Raw genomic sequence first — 20,004 nt, forward strand, 5'->3', positions numbered from 1 at the left:
GACTTAAATGAATCAGGCTCCAAGTGTGAAGACATTTTAAGAATGGGTGAGACTGCTGGGCCAGGGGGCTTCTGGGCCTTGGAGGCTTCTGGGTAAGGTAAATGGGGCCTCTGAGGCCAGGGGGAGCACTAGCAGCCAACAACACATGGCTCCATGGTAGGGTGATGGGGATGACCACACCCCGGGGCCTCAGGGATGAGGAGGCCACAAGGATGGGGCCTGCAGGGGTTCCCATGGGAGCTGAACACCAAAGGGGAGAGGGACGGCCCCCTGAGAAGCAGGGGATGGGGTGGGAGACATGGCGGGTAGGAACCGGACCTGGGGGCCGAGCGGCATGTCCGCAGCTGGAGCAGGACACACATCGATCCCATGAGGGTCGGACGGTTCAGAGTGACACCCACTCTCAGTGTTTTATATATTTCTAAATTCTGTGCATTTGAGACAATTTGCAATTTGAAAACATACATAGTATGATGACCCCCAGATAATGCCCCTGGTACAGCCAGGGCCCTGCACTCACCACATGGGGCCACAGGGGCAGGTGTTACAACAAACCCCAGAATGGGGTCGCCTTTATTTGTAGACGTCTCTGTGTGCATCTTAGAGAAAGGGGATGCCCTTTGTCTGCCGGCCCCCCACGCCATCCCCCCATTCCCCAGACCCACACCATCCCCCTACATCATCATCCCCCATGGCATCGCCCCTACCCCATCTCCCTCAAACACACACAGCCTCACACAATCCCCAACCACAGTATACCCCAACACCATCCCCCCTACACCATCCCCCACATTCCACCACCATCATACCCATGCTCCCACACCATCTACCAACACACCATCGGCCCCGAGCAAGGACCCAGTCTAGCTGCCCCCTGTGGGACATGATCAGCCTCCCCAGGGTTCTCTGGATACCCTGCTCCCATCAGAAGCCCGGGTGTCCCATAGAGTACCCAGGGGTTGCAGGGAGGAGGGATGGCAGGGAGCCCCCAACAGTGTGTGAGCAGGTGAGTGAATCAGAGGAACCACTGTGCAATGCCTCCGCCCACTGTCACTCCTAGAGGGCAGGACACCCTGCACAGGACACCAGGCCCTAAACCAGAGGTACCTGGGCTGATTGGGCCCAGGCTCTATGGGGGCTGGGTTGACTTGAGCCCCCACCAGTCTCAACACAAAGACTAATGGAATCAGGCCCCCATGGCCCTGGCCAGCCCTGGATTCTGACCCCAGGCTGAGCAAGCCCTCTCACAGCTGGATGTGGCCTGCAGGGCCCTAGGTGTGCCCCACAGATCCAGGTCGCTGATCTAGGGAAGCCCTGGGGATCCTGGGACACCCCAGTGTGGGGAGAGGAGGGGTAAGCTGGTGGGTCCCACCCACAGCCACACCAGGAGGCAGGCTCCCCCAGGTGCTGGGGCCCAAAGAGGGTCCAAGGCCGGGATCCAGCTGCCCTTCAGGGACCCAGCACAGGAGCCCATGAGCTGCAGGTCCAGGTCAGCTCTGCTGTCCTCAGTACCATCACTCAGGCTGAAACCTCAGGACACACGCCCCCACCCAGAGTCCACACATGCTCCCAGGTGGGGGATTCCAGCACCTGCCCCCCCACCCCGTGTGATTCTTGCCCTCCCCTTAAAGGACAGAAAGGTCTCCCTCCCCAGGGGAAGACACGCACCCACGACTCCAAGCCCATTTGCTGTAGAAAGTCAGTAAAGTGTTGTGGTGTGAAAATGCACAGCCAGCCCGTTTCTGTGTCTCCCAGAACTCTGTGCATGGGGCGTGTAGAGACCCCCAGAGAGAGGAGGGGGCACCACCTAGGCCCCAACAAGCCCCTGCAGTGGCACCACCAGGCACACACAGCTGAAGTCCCCACGTGCCTTCCAGGAGCGGCCAGACCCACTGCCGGACATGGTAATGTGGCCGAGCTGGAACTTCAAGCTCAGCTGGCCCTCCAGCTGAAAGTCACTGCATGAGAGAGCCCCGGCACTGCCAGGAGAGCCCAGCTAACTGCCCAGAGACAGGACCAGAAATGATTTTGTGCCAACCATTTCGGGGTTTTTTGGTGACCCAGCCAGAGGATCAGATTGCTGCACGGGATAGCTGCATGTGATAGAGACACACACACCTCAAAAGCAACAAAAGTCGGAATCCCCCCAATGTTGTCAGACAGCAGCCAGATGGTTACATACACAACGCTATGGTCCCCAATAGGATACATGGAAAACGCTATAAACCACGAGTGTAGAAGTGCTGGAGCTATGCCTGCTGTGTTCCAACAAGGAGGGCAGAGGGGCAGGAAGCATCCTCCTGAGGGGGGGCCACTCCTAGGAAAGGAAACCAGGTCCCTGTGAAGGCTACGGAGGGTGAAATCCGTCCTCCTCTCTTTCTGCTTCTGGTTTTCATCCTAAATGCATTTTCCTCAATTATATTAGCAAGAATTTACTTTATGTTTTTAAATTTCTTTTTATTGCAGTCCAATTTGTATGAATTCTTTCTTCAGCAAGGGTGTCATTCAGGAGAGATAAAGATTTTCCCAGACAGGCAACATATAAAGGAGTTCATGACCACTTAACCAGTCCAGTAAGGAATTTTAAGAGGGACTCTTCTAGTGGGGGAAAAAAAGAGACCAAAAGCAACAAAGACTAGAAAGGACCAGAGAACATCACCAGAAATACCAACTCTTCCGGTAACACAGAGGCACAAAGTTCATATCTTTGAATAGTCACTCTGAATGATGATAGACTAAATGCTCCAATAAAAAGATATAGGGTGGGATCCCTGGGTGGCACAGCGGTTTGGTGCCTGCCTTTGGCCCAGGGCGCGATCCTGGAGACCCTGGATTGAGTCCCACATCGGGCTCCCAGTGCATGGAGCCTGCTTCTCCTTCTGCCTGTGTCTCTGCCTCTCTGTCTCTCTCTGTGTGACTATCATGAATAAATAACTAAATAAATCTTAAAAAAAAAAAGATATAGAGTATGGAGTAGTTAAAAAACAGGATCCGGGATGCCTGGGTGGCTCAGGGGTTGAGCCTCTGCCTTTAACTCAGGGTGTGATCCTGGAGTCTGGGATCGAGTCCCATATTGGGCTCCTGGTGGGGAGCCTGCTTCTCTCTCTGCATAATTTTCTGCCTCTCTCTCTCTCTCTGATAAATAAAATTATTATTAAAAAAAACAACATCCATCTGTACGCTGCCAACAAGATGCTCACCTTAGACCTATAGACACCAACAGATTGAAAGTCAGGGGATGGAAAATCGTCTATCACGTGAATGGATATCAAAAGAAAGGTGGAGGACCCATACTTATATCAGACAAACGAGATTTGAAACCAAACCCTGGGGGACACGTGTTGGCTCAGTGTTTGAGCATCTGCCTCTGGCTCAGGGGGTGAACCTGGGAACCCAGGATCCAGTCCCACATTGGCCTCCCTTAGGGGAGCCTGCCTCTCACTCTGCTATGTTTCTTCTTCTGCTCCTCTGTGTATCTCTCATGAATAAATAAATAAAATATTTAAATTTGAAAAAAGAACAAATACTGTAAGAAGAGATGAAGAAGGGCATTATTTCATAATTAAAAAGACTCTATTATGATCAAACAACTAAATATTTATGCTGCCAACATGGCAGTACCTAAATATAGAAACCAATTAACAACAAACGTACAGGAACTCACTGATAATAATACAATGACAGGGGATTTTTACACCCACTTATGTCAATGGACCAATTGTCTACACAGAAAATCAACAGGGGAACAATAGCCTTGACAAACTGGACCACAGGGACTCAACAGATATAGTCTGAACATTTCATCCTAAAGCAGAATACACACTCCTTTCAGTGCACATGGGACATTCTCCAGAACACATCATATCATGGGCCACAAATCAGCCCTAGACAGGTACAAGAAGGTTGATATCACACCATGTACATTTTCAGAACACGACGCTATGAAACTTGAAGTTGACAGTAAGAAAAAAAATTGGACAGACCAAAAATACTTGGAGATTATGAACATCCTACTAGAGAATGAATGGAGCAACCAGGAAATTAACGAGGAAATTTAAAACAAATGAAAATGAAAACATGTTTCTCCAAACCTCTGGGATGTAGCAAAGGCAGTCCTAAGAGGGAAATACATAGCAATACAGGCCTACCTCAAGAAACAGGAAGTCTCCAATACACAACCTAACCCTACACCTGAAGGAGCTGGAAAAGGAATAGCAAACAAAGCCTAAAGCCTACAGAAGAAGGGAAAAAATAAAGATGAGAGCAGAAATAAACAATACAGAAACCACAAAACTGTAGAATGGAATAATGAAACTAAGAGCTGGTTCTTCAAAATAATTAATAAAATGGATCAAGCCCTAGCCAGCCTTATCAATGAGAAAAGAGAAATGACCTAAATAAATAAAATCACAAATGAGGGAAGAGAGATCACAATCAACACCAGAAAAATTAGACAATTATAAGGGAATACTAAGAAATTATACGCTAACAAACTGGGAGACCTGGAAGAAATGGACAAATCCCCAGCAAGATGCAAATGAGCAAAACTGAAATAGGAAGAAACAGAAAATGTGAATAGACCCATAACTAGCAAAGGAATTGAATCAGCAAGGCACCTGGGTGCCTCAGTGGTTGAGCATCTGCTTTGGCTCAGGTCATGATCCCGGGGACCTGGGAGATCAAGTCGCACATCAGGATCCCCGCATGGAGCCTCATTTTCCCTCTGCCTATCCCTCTGCCTCTCTGTTTCTCTCATGAATCCATAAATAAAATCTTTAAAAAAGAAAAAGATAAAAAGATGAGAAAGGACCCAAATAAAATCACAAATGAGAAAAGAGAAATAACAACCAACACTACAGAAATACAAACGATTATAAGAGAACATTATGAAGAATTATATGCCAAAAAAAAGAAAAATTATATGCCAGCAACCTAGAACCTGGAAGAAATAGATGAATTCCTGGAAATATATAACAGCAAAAATGATAAAGGAAGAAATAAGAAACTTGAGCAGACAGAATACCAGCAAAGAAATTGAATCAGCAATCAAGAATCTCCCAACAGGGGGATCCCTCAGTGGCGCAGCAGTTTGGCGCCTGCCTTTGGCCTAGGGCGTGACCCTGGAGACCCGGGATCGAATCCCACATCGGGCTCCCGGTACATGGAGCCTGCTTCTCCCTCTGCCTGTGTCTCTGCCTCTCCCTCTCCCTCTCCCTCTCTCTCTCTCTGTGACTATAATAATAAAAAAAAAGAATCTCCCAACAGGAGATGCTTAGATCAATAGAACAGAATGGAAATCTGAAACAAGATACAAACCTGTAACTCTATGATCCATTAATCGACAACAAGGCAGGAAGGAATATCCAAAGGAACAGACAGTCTCTTCAACAAACCCTAACCCTGACCCCAGGATAAGAACAAATGGTGTTGGGAAAACCAGGCAGCCACATGCAGAAGAATCAAACTGGACCACTTTCTTACACCATATATATAAAAAATAAATTCAAAATGGATGAAAGACCTAAATGTGAGACCTGAATCCATACAAAGAAGAAAAGATAGGCAGCAACGTCTTTGACATTGGCCATTGGATGTTTTTTCTAGATATGTCTCTGAGGTGAGGGAAACAAAAGCAAAAATACTATTGGGACTTCATCAAATTGAAAAGCTTCCGCACAGTGAAGGAAACAACCAAAGCTAAAAGGCAACATACAGGAGGAGGGGCAAGATGGCGGAATTGTAGGGTCCCCAAATCACCTGTCCCCACGAAATTACCTAGATAACCTTCAAATCATCCTGAAAATCTACGAATTCAGCCTGAGATTTAAACAGAGACCAGTTCGAATGCTATAGTGGAAAAGTTCGTGATTCTATCAAGGTAGGAAGACGGGAAAAAGAATTAAAGAAACAGAAGTCATCCAAGGGTGAGTGGCCCTGTGAGGAGCCTGGCTACGGCCGGGGCGAGTGCTCACAGGACAGAAGAGCTCTGTCCTGGGAGAAGGAGGAGCTTCACCAATCTTCCAGGGCAGAATGGCCCCTTCAAGGAGTCAGAGCAGGACCCCAGGAGGGCAGGGATGCCCTAGGGCACCCTGGGACACTAATAGAAACATGCACTCCCAGGAGAGTGCAGCGAGCTCCCTAAGGGCTGCAGGGCACATGCATTGACCAGGGAGCAGCTCTGAGGGGCTCAGGTGGCGGCTCTGCACAGAGGCGTTTGCACGGCCCAGGAGCAGCTTGGCAGCGGCGCCTCCTGCAAAGGAAGAGGCTCCATTCAGAGGGGGATGCGGAGCTCTGGGAGCAACTTGGAGGGGCTCGGGCAGTGGCTCCGCAGTGAGGTGGCTGTACGGCTGGGAGTGAGAATCCAACAGCACAGGCCCTGGAGCACAGGGCGCCGGGACACAGCCCAGGATTCTGCCTCCCCCGGGACAGGCAGAGGCCCAGAGGGCCTAGGACAGCAAGGACGCTCCTGTCCAGAGCTGAGCATATCAGCGGCCCAGCCCCAGAGCCTCCAGGACCTGCAGATGGGCTGCTCCCATGTTACTGCGGAGGCTGAATACAGTTTTCCAGAGCTGGTTGCTGACACTGGGGTTGTTCCTCCTGGGGCCTCACAGGGTAAACTACCCCCACTGAGCCCTGCACCAGGCAGGGGACAGAGCAGCTCCCCCAAGTGCTAACACCTGAAAATCAGCACAACAGACCCCTCCCCCAGAAGACCGGCTAGACGGACAAGTTCCAGGGGAAGTCAAGGAACTTAAAGTATACAGAATCAGAAGATACCCCCCATGTTTTTTTATTTCTGATTGCTTCACTCTCCACTTTCCCCCTTTCTTTCTTTTTCTTTCTCTTTTTATTCTCTTTTTTCCTTCTTTCTTCCTTTATTCTTTTTCGTTTTTCTCTTTTCTTTCCTTCCTTCTCTCCTCTCTTTTTCTCCTTTTCCCAATACAATTTGTTTTGGCCACTCTGCACTCAGCAAAATGACTAGAAGGAAAACCTCACCTCAAAAGAAAGAATCAGAAACAGTCGTCTCCCCCACAGAGTACAAAATCTGGATTACAATTCAATGTCAGAAAGCCAATTCAGAAGCACTATTATACAGCTACTGGTGGCTCTAGAAAAAAGCATAAAGGACTCAAGAGACTTCATGACTGCAGAATTTAGATCCAATCAGGCAGAAAGTAAAAATCAATTGAATGAGATGCAATCCAAACTGGAAGTCCTAACGACGACGGATAACGAGGTGGAAGAATGAGTGAGTGACATAGAAGACAAGTTGATGGCAAAGAGAGAAACTGAGGAAAAAAGAGACAGACAATTAAAAGACAAGGAAGACAGATTAAGGGAAATAAACGACAGCCAGAGGAAGAAAAACCTACGTGTAATTGGGGTTCCCGAGGGTACCAAAATCGACAGAGGGCCAGAATATGTATTTGAACAAATCCTAGCTGAAAATATTCCTAATCTGGGAAGGGAAACAGGCATTCACATCCAGGAAATAGAGAGATCCCCCCCTAAAATCAATAAAAACCGTCCAACACCTCGACATTTAATAGTGAAGCTTGCAAATTCCAAAGATAAAGAGAAAATCCTTAAAGCAGCAAGAGAGAGGAAAATCCTGACCTTTATGGGGAGGAGCATTAGGGTAACAGCAGACCTCTCCACAGTGACCTGGCAGCCCAGAAAGGGCTGGCAGGATATATTCAGGGTCCTCCATGAGAAGAACATGCAACCAAGAATACTTTATCCAGCAAGGCTCTCATTCAAAATGGAAGGAGAGATAAAGAGTTCCAAGACAGGCTGGAACTGAAAGAATATGTGACCTCCAAACCAGCTCTGCAAGAAATTTTACGGGGGACTCTTAAAATTCCCCTTTAAGAAGAAGTTCAGTGGAACAATCCACAAAACAAGAGCTGAAAAGATATCATGATGACACTAAACTCATATCTGTTGATAGTAACTCTGAACGTGAACAGGTTTAATGACCCCATCAAAAGGCGCAGGGTTTCAGACTGGATAAAAAAGCAGGACCCATCTATTTGCTGTCTACAAGAGACTCATATTAGACAGAAGGACACCTACAATCTGAAAATGAAATGTTGGAGAAAAATTTACCATTCGAATGGTCCTCAAAAGAGAGCAGGGGTAGCCATTCTTATACCAGATAATCTAAAATTTACCCCGGAGACTGTAGTGAGAGATGAAGAGGGACACTAAATCATACTTAAACGATCTATCCAATAAGAGGACTTAACGATCCTCAATATATATGCCCCGAATGTGGGAGCTGCCAAATATTTAAACCAATTAATAACCAAAGTGAAGAAATACTTAGATAATAATACACTTACACTTGGTGACTTCAATCTAGCTCTTTCTATACTCGATAGGTCTTCTAAGCAAAACATCTCCAAAGAAACGATACCTTTAAATCATACACTGGACCAGATGGATTTCACAGAAATCTACAGAACTTTACATCCAAACTCAACTGAATACACATTCTTCTCAAGAGCACATGGAACTTTCTCCAGAATTGACCACATACTGGGTCACAAATCGGGTCTGAACCGATACCAAATGATTGGGATTGTCCCCTGCATATTCTCAGACCATAATGCCTTGAAATTAGAACTAAGGTATCCCTGGGTGGTGCAGCAGTTTGCCGCCTGTCTTTGGCCCAGGGCGCAATCCTGGAGACCCGGGATCAAATCCCACGTCGGGCTCCCAGTGGATGGAGTCTCCTTCCCCTCTGCCTATGTCTCTGCCTCTCTCTCTCTCTCTCTCTCTCTCTCAGTGTGGCTATCATAAATAAATTAAAAAAGGAAAAAAAAGAAAAAACACATGTTCCCTACAATCCAGCAATTGCGCTGTTGGGGATTTACCCAAAGATTCAGATGCAATGAAACGCCGGGTCAGCTGCACCCCGATGTTTATAGCAGGAATGTCCACAATGGCCAAACTGTGGAAGGAGCCTGGTGTCCATTAAACATGAATGGATAAAGAAGATGTGGTTTATATATACAATGGAATATTACTCAGCCATTAGAAATGACAAATACCCACCATTTGCTTCAACGTGAATAGAACTGGAGGGTATTATGCTGAGTGCAGTAAGTCAATCGGAGGACAAACAGTGTATGTTCTCATTCATTTGGGGAATATAAATAATAGTGAAAGGGAATATAAGGGAATGGAGAAGAAACGTGTGGGAAATATCAGAAAGGGAGACAGAACATAAAGACTCCTAACTCTGGGAAACGAACTAGGGGTGCTGGAAGGGGAGGAGGGTGGGAAGAGAGGGTGAATGGGTGACGGGCACTGAGTGGGACACTTGACGGGATGAGCACTGGGTATTATTCTGTATGTTGTTCAATTGAACACCAATAAAAAATAAATTTATTTAAAAAAAATTTCCAACAAATAAATATTTATGCTGCCAACATGGGAGTACCTAAATATACAAACCAATTAACAACAAACATACAGGAACTCACTGATAATAATACAATAACAGGGGATTTTAACACCCACTTACGTCAATGGACCGATCATCTATGCATTAAATCAACAGGGGAACAATAGCCTTGACACACTGGACCACAGGGATTCAACAGATATAGTCTGAACATTTCAACCTAAAACAGAATACACATTCCTTTCAAGTGCACATGGGACATTGTCCAGAACAGATCATATCATGGGCCACAAATCAGCCCTCAACAGGTACAACAGGTACAAGAAGGTTGATATCACACACTGTACATTTTTGGAGCACGACGCTATGAAACTCGAAGTCAACAGTTAGAAAAAATTTGGACAGACCAAAAATACATGAAGATTATGAACATCCTACTAGAGAATGAATGGAGCAACCAGGAAATTAAAGAGGAATTTAAAACAAAAGAAAATGAAAACATGTTTCTCCAAACTTCTAGGATGTAGAAAAGGCAGTCCTAAGGGGGAAGTAGAATAGCAATACAGGCCTACCTCAAGAAACAGGAAGTCTCCAATACACTACCTAATGCTACACCTAAAGAGGCTGGAAAATGAATAGCAAAAAAAAGCCTAAAGACTACAGAAGAAGGGGAAAAAAAGGTGAGAGCAGAAATAAACAATACAGAACAACAAAGCAGTAGAATGGAATAATGAAACAAAGAGCTGGTTCTTCAAAATAATTAAGAAAATGGATCAAGCCCTAGCTAGCCTTATCAACAAGAAAAGAGAAAAGACTTAATAAATAAAATCACAAATGAGAGAAGAGAGATCACAATCAACACCAGAAAAATTAGACAATTATAAGGGAATACTATGAATGATTATACGCTAACAACTGGGGGACCTGGAAGAAATGGACAAATCCCTAGAAATGCGCCAATGAGCAAAACTGTAATGGGAAGAAATAGAAAATGTGAGCAGACCCATAATTTGCAAAAGAATTGAATCATCAAGGTACCTTGGTGTATCAGGGGTTGAGCATCTGCTTTGGCTCAGATCATGATCCCGGGGTCCTGGGAAATCATGTCCAACATCAGGGCCAGCTGGAGCCTCATTTTCCCTCTGCCTTTACCTCTGCCTTTCTGTGTCTCACATGAATACATAAATAAAATATTTAAAAAGGAAAAAAAGATAAAAAACGAGAAAGGACCCAAATAAAATCACAAATGGGAAAAGAGAAATAACAACCAACACTAGAGAAATACAAACGATTATAAGAGAACATTATGAAAAATTATATGCCAGCAACCTGGAACCTGGAAGAAATAGATCAATTCCTGGAAATATATAACATAGCAAAAATGAAAAAGGAAGAAATAAAAAACTTGAACAGGCAGATAACCAGCAAAGAAATTGAATCATCAATCAAGAATCTCCCAACAGGAGAAGCTTAGATCAATAGAACAGAATGGAAAGCCGAAACAAGATACAAACCTGTAACTCTATGATGCATTAATCGACAACAAGGCAGGAAGGAATATCCAATGGCACAAAGACAGTCTCTTCAACAAACCCTAACCCTGACCCCAGGATAAGAACAAATGGTTGTCAGAAAACCAGGCAGCCCCATGCAGAAGAATCAAACTGGACCACTTTCTTACACCATATATATAAAAAATAAATTCAAAATGGATGGAAGACCTAAATGTGAGACCTGAAACCATATACAAAGAAGAAAAGATAGGCAGCAACGTCTTTGATATTGGCCATTGGGTCTTCTTTCTAGATATGCCTCTGAGGTGAGGGAAACAAAAGCAAAAATACTATTGGGACTTCATCAAATTGAAAAGCTTCTGCAAAGTGAAGGAAACAACCAAAGCTAAAAGGCAACATACAAAATGAAAGGAGATATTTGTAAACAACACATCCAATAAACAGTTAGTATGCAAAATACATAAAGCAAATATAAATATCAGCATCCTAAATACAAATTATCCAACTACAGATGGGCAGAAGAGATGAATGGACTTTGTCTCTGACAAGACATCCAGATGGCCACCAGACACACAGAGAGACACTCAGCGTCACCCATCATCAGGGAAATGCAAACCACAATGAGATGTCACCTGACAGCCGTCAGAACGGCTAAAATTAACAACATAAGAAACAACAGGTGTTGGTGAGGCTATGCAGAAGAGGGAGCCCTGTTACACTCCTGCTGTGCATGCAAACAGGTGCAGCCACTGTGGAAAACAGTTTGGAGGGTCCTCGACAAGTTAAAAATCGGGGATCTCTGGGTGGCGCAGTTGTTTGGCACCTGCCTTTGGCCCATGGCCCAATCCTGGACACCCGGGTTCGAATCACATGTCGGACTCCTGGTGCATGGAGCCAGCTTCTCCCTCTGCCTGCATCTCTGCCTCTCTCTCTGTGACTATCATAAATAAAAATAAAATAAAAAGAAGTTAAAAATAGAGCTACCCTACGATTCCAAAATTGCACAGCTAGGTATTTATCAAGAGGATACAAAAGTAGTTTAGTAGATTGAAAGAGGGACACTCAGCCTAGTGTTTGTAGGAGCGTTATCAACAAAAGCCAATCTGTGGATACAGCCCAGATGTCCATCGACAGAAGAATGGGCAGAGACGATGTGCTAAATATACACACTGTGACATCACTGGGTCATCAGAAGGGATGAAATGAAGCCATTTAAAATGACGTGGGAGAAGTGGAAAGGACTTATGCTAAATGAACTCAGTCAGTCAGAGAAAGACAGATACCAAATACCATACAATGGCATTCACATGTGAATTTTAAAAAGCCAAACAAACTGGGCAGAGGGGGGATGAGAGAAGCAAACCAAGATACACACTCTTAACCACAGAAAATAAACTAATCAAAGCCAAAGGGGGGGGGGGATCCCTGGGTGGCGCAGCGGTTTGGCGCCTGCCTTTGGCTCGGGGCACGATCCTGGAGGCCTGGGATCGAATCCCACGTCGGGCTCCCTGCATGGAGCCTGCTTCTCCCTCTGCCTGTGTATCTGCCTCTCTGTCTCTCTCTGTGTAACTATCATGAATAAATAAATAAAATCTTTAAAAAAAAAAAAAAACCAAAGGGGGAATGGGGAATCAGGGGATGGGGATATTGGAGGGCACCTGTGACCAGTACCAGGAGTTGTATCCAAGGATTGAATCACTATGTGGTAAACCTGAAACTATATCATACTGTGTTTACAAACCGGAATTCAAGTAAAACTTTAAAATGAAAATTGGTAGGATTGATGAAACATGTGCGCACAAGAGATAAAATCAGAAAGGCAACTGAAAATCCAAATAGAATATTTAGAGGCACAAATCCCCTCCTTAGCTCAGCTCGGGAGAAGCCTGCCATGTCTATTCTGACCCCAGCAGAAGCCTGGATTTTGATTCTCTGGGGAGGCCACTACTTGGTGGAGTCAGGCTATCTTTGAACCCAAAACCTAAATAGAGTGCATAAAACTAAACTGCCCAAGATACTAGGAGTCCCAGTGCAGGCACATGCCAAGACCCAAACTCTAACCATACACAGACATAACCCTAACCCTACACTTAATCCTAACATTAACCTAACCCTTAAACAAGAACTATCACTAATTGAAAACCAAACACAAACTGCAAGACCGAAACACATTCACTGAATGTTCCTGCCAACCCTCACCCTAACTCCTAAACCTATCCTAAACCCTTAAGCCTGACCCCTACCTTAAATCTAACCCTAAGCCTACCCTCTAACCCTAACCTTAACTTAATGTACTCAAATCCTATTCCTAACCTTAACCAGTACGCTAACCCTAACACTCTAATACTAATCCTATCTCATATCCCAAACTGTACCCTAACCTGTACCCTAAAACTAACCCCTAACCCACTCCCTAACCGTATCTCTTACCCTTTTCCAAATCCGTACCCTGACCCTGACCTGACCCTAAACCTAACCCCTAACCAAACACTAACCCTAACCCTAGCCCTAATCCCTATCCTAACCCTAACCCTCGCCCTAACCCTAAACCTAGCCCTTCTTTAACTCTAACCCCTAACCCTTAACCCTAACCCTAACTCACACCCTAACCCCTAACCTTAAATGCAAACCTAAGCCCAACCCTAACTCTAACCATAACCCTAACCCCAACTCCAAACCTCCTGCCCTAATCCCTAGAGCCTAAACCCTAACCCTAACTCTAAATCCTGTCCCTAACCCTAACCCCCATCCTAACTCTTAACTACTGACCCTTACACTTATGCCTCACCTAACCTCTAATCCGTAACCATAAGCATAATCATAACTCCTAACATCTAACCTAAGCCTAACCACCAACTGCCTCCCCTCCCCTGACCCTACCATTTATTCTACCCATTCACCTACCCTATGGTTGTGAGTAGTCCCTTCTGTTGTGGACGTGGCCCCCAATGGCGCCTCCAGAGTCCTCCACGGGGTCCTGAATAATCCAGGCTCATGTGAGTGCGGACGTGGCCCCACATGTTCCTGAGTCATAGTCAGCAAGTCCTGAGGACGCCGGGTCTCCTATCACTGTGGACTATGCCTCACATCCACTGGAACCCTCACAGCAGGTCCTCAGGAGGCCGGGGCTCCTGTCAGTCTGGGCATGGCCCCACGTCCCCCAAAAAATTCACCGCGAATCCTGAGGAGGCTGTAGGCTCCTGTCAGCATAGACGCATCCCCATACGTCCCGAAGCCAAAGTGCAGGTGCTGAGGAGGATGGGGGTCCTGTCACCGTGAATGCGGCACCTAGCTTCCAGAAACCTCAACTTATATCCTGAGGGGGACGGGAGCTCCTGCCAGAGTGGAAGCGGTGCCACATCTTCCTGAAGTGTCCCCGTGGGTCCTGAGGCGGCTCAGGGGCTCCTGTCAGCGTAGATGCGGGCCCACAATTTCCTGAAGCCTGCCCGCGGGACCTGAGGCGGCCCAGGGCTCCTGGCAATGTGGATGCGGGCCCATATCTTCCTGAACTTCAGCGCTGGTCCTGAGGAGACCAGGGCTCCTGTCAGCGTGAACACGGCCCAATTTCCCCCGAGACTTCCCGCGGGTCCTGAGGAGGCTGGGATTCATCAGCGTGGACGCGTCCCCATGTCCTCCTCAGGCCTCCCCAGCACAGGCTGGCTCCTGTTAATGAAGGCAGAGTAGGACTACTGCGCATGCGCACCCCTGGGTGGGGCCTGGGCTCGGGTGCCCCCTGTGGGACACTCAGGCGCTGCAGGAGGCCATGCAGGAAGAGTCGGGTGCTCCATAGGCCGCACCTGCCTCATCCAGGCTCCAGCTGTGGCCTGTTAGCTTCAGAAACATCTCACTGAAACGGAGCCCAACACCTGGTTTCCCCAGAAATACTTAAGGACAAGGAATTGGAGCCCACAGGACATGAAATGAAATGTGGACCAGACTTTTACCACATCCTGCAAAACTCACTCAACCCTCTTCCACTGTGGGTGGGACTGCGGGCTAGTGCAGCTGCCCTGGACAGTGTGGAGGCTCCTCAGGAAGTTACAAATAGAGCCGCCCTGCGACCAGCAGTTGTATGGCCTGGAGCTCACTCGGAACATACAGATGCAGTGAGACATCGGACAACTGCACCCAATGTCCACAGCAGCCGGGTCCACAGTAGCCACACTGTGGGAGGAGCCTTGGTGCCCTCAGGCAGATGATGGATAAAGAGGACGGGAGATAGATGATGGTCATAGAGAGAGGAATGGTACTCAGCTATCAAAGAGAAGGAAATCTTGCCATTTGCAATGATGTGGATAGAACTAAAGGGATCATGTTAAGTGAAATAAGTCACTTGGGAAAGAGAATGACCGTGTGGTGTCATTCATAGGTGGAATTCAAGAAGCAAAGCAGATGAACTACTGTGAAGGGAAGGAAAGACAAATAAGATCAAAACAGATGCAAGAAATACAGACTCTTAACGATAGGAAATGAACTGAGGGTCGCTGGAGGGGTGGGGCATAACAGGGGAAATAGGAAAGTGCTGCATCTCACTCTGTCCTGCTTCTCCAATACTGATTTGCTGTCCGGGGTTATTTGTTGAGGAGGATGGATGTTATGTTTTTTTTCCTATTTCTAAGTTCTGTCACCATGATTTTGATAGGAATGACTTTGAAAATGAGGGTGGCTTCAGGAACTGTGGACATTTTCACAAGATGAGGCTCCCACCCCACAAGCCCAGGATGGCCTCCCAGAGCCTGGTATGGCTCAGTGCACAAGTCTTGTGCTCCTTTGGTTCAGTCTCATTTATTCTCCTTGATGCTCCTGAGAAGGCCTTCACATCCTTCCTTTCCTTCCTGAGTGCTCATTGTCAGGACACAGCAAGGCTACTCTGCTCTGTAGTTTCAGTTTGTGTCCCGTGACTTTACTGAACCCATTCCTTAGTTCTAACAGGTTTGGTGGAGGCTCTGGGGTTGCCTGTTTCTAGTTCCGCGTCTTCAGCATATAGGGACAGTGTGACGTCCCCCTTCCAGGTGTGGATCCTTTGATTTTTACAGCTTTATGTCCTAGAAAGCCCCACTATTGAATCAAAACTGATCCCAAGCCAAGGGCAGGAAGCCCCTATTAGAATGAGAACAGAGCTCAATGCCCTTGAAGGTCCCATATCAAAATGTAAACAGAACTTGAGGAATTGCTCCAGCCCTTCTGGAGGTCCCCGAGACCAGCCCTTAAAACTAAGCTAAAAGCCACCTCAGTGTCCAAGTCCCTGCTCCGCTCTGTCGGGTATACTTGGACACAAGCTCGAGGTGGTAAATAAACCCTCGTGTGTTTGCATCAGTGTCGGCTTCTCAGAGATTTCTCAGATTCGCAATCTTGGGCACAACAGTCTGAGATAAAAAAAGAAAACCAAAAGAAGCTCGGACGAAGGTAGAGTGAACGCAGGATTCTGAGAGAAGTGGCGGAGACCCGGGTGCTTGTGGGCTCTCCTGTGGAGGCCCCTGCAGACGGGGGGGCAGGATGCTCAGCCCCAGAGCCAGAGGACGCAGAGACCCCACCCGTATCCCGCCCACCTGGGCCGGGTCCGAGTGAGCAGCACAGCGCCACCCGCTGGAGTCCAGATGCGCTGATGCCCACCCCGCCTCTGACCCCGCAGATGCATCTCCCAGGCAGATGTGCACCTGACAATCAGCGCCATGGCCAATCCCCAGACCCCGCACAGACCATTCGCTGCCACCAAGTTGTCAGACCACAGAGGCTGCAGAGCTTCAGCTCTCCTTGGAAAGAAGGGTCTAGCTTCCTTTGTACTTTGTGATTTATTTTCATTTATTTTCTTTGATTCTATTTTATAAATTGCCTTATTTTAACTTTTATGTATGTACCTTATATATTTCTCATTTTAGGTTTCATGGTACTTTAATTGTGTTTCTTATTTTGGGATTTAGAATCTTTTAACAACCAGGCAAAAATAATCTGGTAGTTTTTTTTGGGACGGCAGTTGTTATTGTTTTTCTTGGTTTTTCTTTTTCTTCTTTCGTTTCTGGAAAAAATAATGAGATGGAGAAATTCACCTCCATAAAATAATATGAGGTAGTACTCACAGCCAGGAAGTCCATCAATACAAATATATGATGTCTAACTACAGTTTAAAACAATGATTATAAAGATAGAATCTGGGCTGGAGAAAGAGCACAGAAGAACTAGAGAATCCCTTACTGTAGAAATGAAAGAATTAAAATCTAGTCCGGCCAACGTTAAAAATGCTATAACTGAGATGCAGTCCCAAGTGGAAGCTTTAAAAACAAGGAAGGTTATGGACCACAAAGGCAGACTTCGGAACTCAGCCACTTATTAAAACAATAACATTCATATCATGGGAGACTCCCAAGATGAAGACAGAGGAAAGGTGGGCTTGCTCAGCCATTAGAAACGACAAATAACCACCATTTCCTTCAACGTGGATGGACCTGGAAGGTATCATGCTGAGTGAAGTAAGTCAATCAGAAAAAGACAAATATTGTATGTTCTCATTCACTTGGGGAATACAGATAATAGTGAAAGGGAATATAAGGGAAGGGAGAAGAAATGTGTGGGAAATATCAGAAAGGGAGACAGAACATAACGACTCCTAACTCTGGGAAACGAACTAGGGGTGATGTAAGGGGGGGAGGGCGGGGATGGGGTGAATGTGTGACGGGCACTGAGGGGGGCACTTGACGCGATGAGCACTGGTTGTTATTCTGTATGTAGGCAAATTGAATACCAATAAAAAGTAAATTTATTATTAAGTAAAAGAAAGAAAGAAAGAAAGATAGAAAGAAAAGAAAAGAAAGAAAAAGAAAGAAAGAAAGAGAAAGAAAGAAAGAAAGAAAGAAAGAAAGAAAGAAAGAAAGAAAGAAAGAGTGGCACCTGAGTGGCTCAGTTAGTTAAGCTTCTGCCTTAGGGTCAGATCATGATCCAGGTCCCAAGGAAGGCTCCCTGTTCAGCAGGGAACCTGCTTCTCCCTCGCCCTCTGTCCCTCTAGCACATGTTTATCAGTCTTCTCTCTCTCAAATAAATAAATAGCATCTTTAAAAAAGAAACAAACCCAGAGGGAAAATAAATCTCCCATGTAGAAGATTTTCAAATAATTTGTGCAGACATTCCACCCTCAAGTTCCTGAGCGTAGCTTCCCAATCTTATGTGTGGAATACACATAGTAACTTCCTTCTACAAAATATATTATGAAAAACTTAAAATAATAATGATAATATAATAATAATAATAATAAAGAATCACTTTACTACAGAGAAACCTGACAAACACTACCTCAGCAAGATGATCAGATCAATACCAAGACTGATAAATCGTGTTGATAGTATCTATCCTTTACATGATATAATAAAAATGGCAGTATATCTCTGTATATAATCCACAAAAACAGTTCAATTATGAGATAAACAACAGACATGTCCCAACTGAGGGAAATTTTACAAAATACTCTACTTCTCAAAGTGTTCCAGTTCAACAACAACAAGGAAAGGCTGAAAGACTGTCACAATCCAGAGGAGCCTAAGAAAACATGAGGACAAATGGAGTGTGGTATGAGGGATGGTGATTTAGCAAAAACTAAGGAAATCTGAATAAAGTATGGTCTTTGGTTATTGCGAAAATTTTAATATTGATTCATTAGCTAATATTTGTACCGTACTGATATAAGATATCAATAATTGGAGAAATTGAGTGCAAGTGCATGAGAATTCTCTGTACTATCTTCTCAATTTCCCTATAAATCTTTGTTTTCTTTCTAAGAAATAAGATTTAATTTGAAAATTGACTTAAATGAATCAGGCTCCATTGTGAAGACATTTTAAGAATCCTTGAATTATCTTTTGCCTTATTCTTAAAAAGTTCCTTCGATGGGAACAAAGTAAGAATTTTATATCAGAAGGAAAGAAAAACACTTATGAACACGTATAATGCCTCCTCAACTTGAAGCAGGAAAGGATAATAAATAGCAAAAATCAGATAAAAATACTTCTACTATAATAGACACCATATTGCAAGTGCATTTAAAATTAGCAATGTATAACATTTATTTCTTTGACATTTGACTTCCAAAGAGTTCATAGTGTTTCAGTGTCAGTTGAAACGGGAAGAATCTCAGGGAAGAATCCTTCACGTAATAATAGGACCATTGGTACTAATGTCTCTCAATCATTTCCAAATCAATAAAGATGCATTTCCTGATGAGTGACTGAGCTGTGAAGAAAGAGATGAGAAACCCTCATCCCTTTGAATTACTTGTGTCAGAATATTTTAACCATAGTATTATGGATAGTAAATTATCCTTATTAACAGGAAATATGTCTCAGAGTGGAATCTTAGCAATCAGATGGGCAGAGAAAAAATGCTTAACTCTCTCCTGCACTTTTAAAGACAAAGGAGAACTTTTCTATGTACAAAGTCAGTTGTCAAGATGGCCTTAGGGAATAAGAGTCTGCAGCATCGAATCCTTCTGCACAGCTGGGAAGCCCGTGCCCCAGTTCTTCCTAATCTCAAATCCCTGGGCCTGTCCCACAACACAGGTAGCCACGCTGAGGTCATTTGCAATTTCTCTCTTAGGAGCTCCAGGGAGGGGGGCATGAGCTAGAAAGGATGGGACGGGATGCGTGGAGGCTGAGAACATTACGGCCATTCTACTTTACGTTCAGTATTAGCACACGTCCAGCAATCCCAGGCCCCTGTGAAGAAGAGCTGAAATTTGCATTACTTCAGTTACTGTAAAAAAACAAAGTTTACAGCTTAATTTCTTAGAAAGCCCCACAATAGAATAAAAACTGAGCCTAAGCAAAGGGCTGGAAACCCAATTAGAATGAGAAGAGAGCTCAATGCCCCTGAAGGCCCCATATCAAAATGTAAACAGAACTGGAGGAATTGCTCCAGCCCTTCTGGAGGTCCCCGAGACCAGCCCTTAAAAGTAAGCTAAAACACTCCTCGGGTCCAAGTCCCTGTTCCACTCTGTGGCGTATACTTGAACCCATGCTCGAGTTTGTAAAACAACCCACGTGTGTTTGCATCAGTGTCAGCTCTTTAGTGGATTCTCGGATTCGCCATCTTGGG

The 20,004-nt window shown here is 45.3% G+C and overlaps 1 long non-coding RNA gene across 1 annotated transcript in view; it reads right to left on the minus strand.

Moving 5' to 3' along the window:
• The window catches only part of LOC144306871 (uncharacterized), a 38,193-nt gene extending 23,602 nt beyond the window's left edge, over nucleotides 1–14,591 (minus strand). The window contains exon 1 of the long non-coding RNA XR_013373932.1: nucleotides 13,831–14,591. This is a non-coding gene — a long non-coding RNA (uncharacterized LOC144306871). The remainder of the gene's footprint in view (nucleotides 1–13,830) is intronic.
• Between the last annotated feature and the right edge of the window lie 5,413 nt (nucleotides 14,592–20,004).

Source organism: Canis aureus, chromosome 37 (assembly GCF_053574225.1).
Source record: "Canis aureus isolate CA01 chromosome 37, VMU_Caureus_v.1.0, whole genome shotgun sequence".
Taxonomy (NCBI): Eukaryota; Metazoa; Chordata; class Mammalia; order Carnivora; family Canidae; genus Canis; species Canis aureus.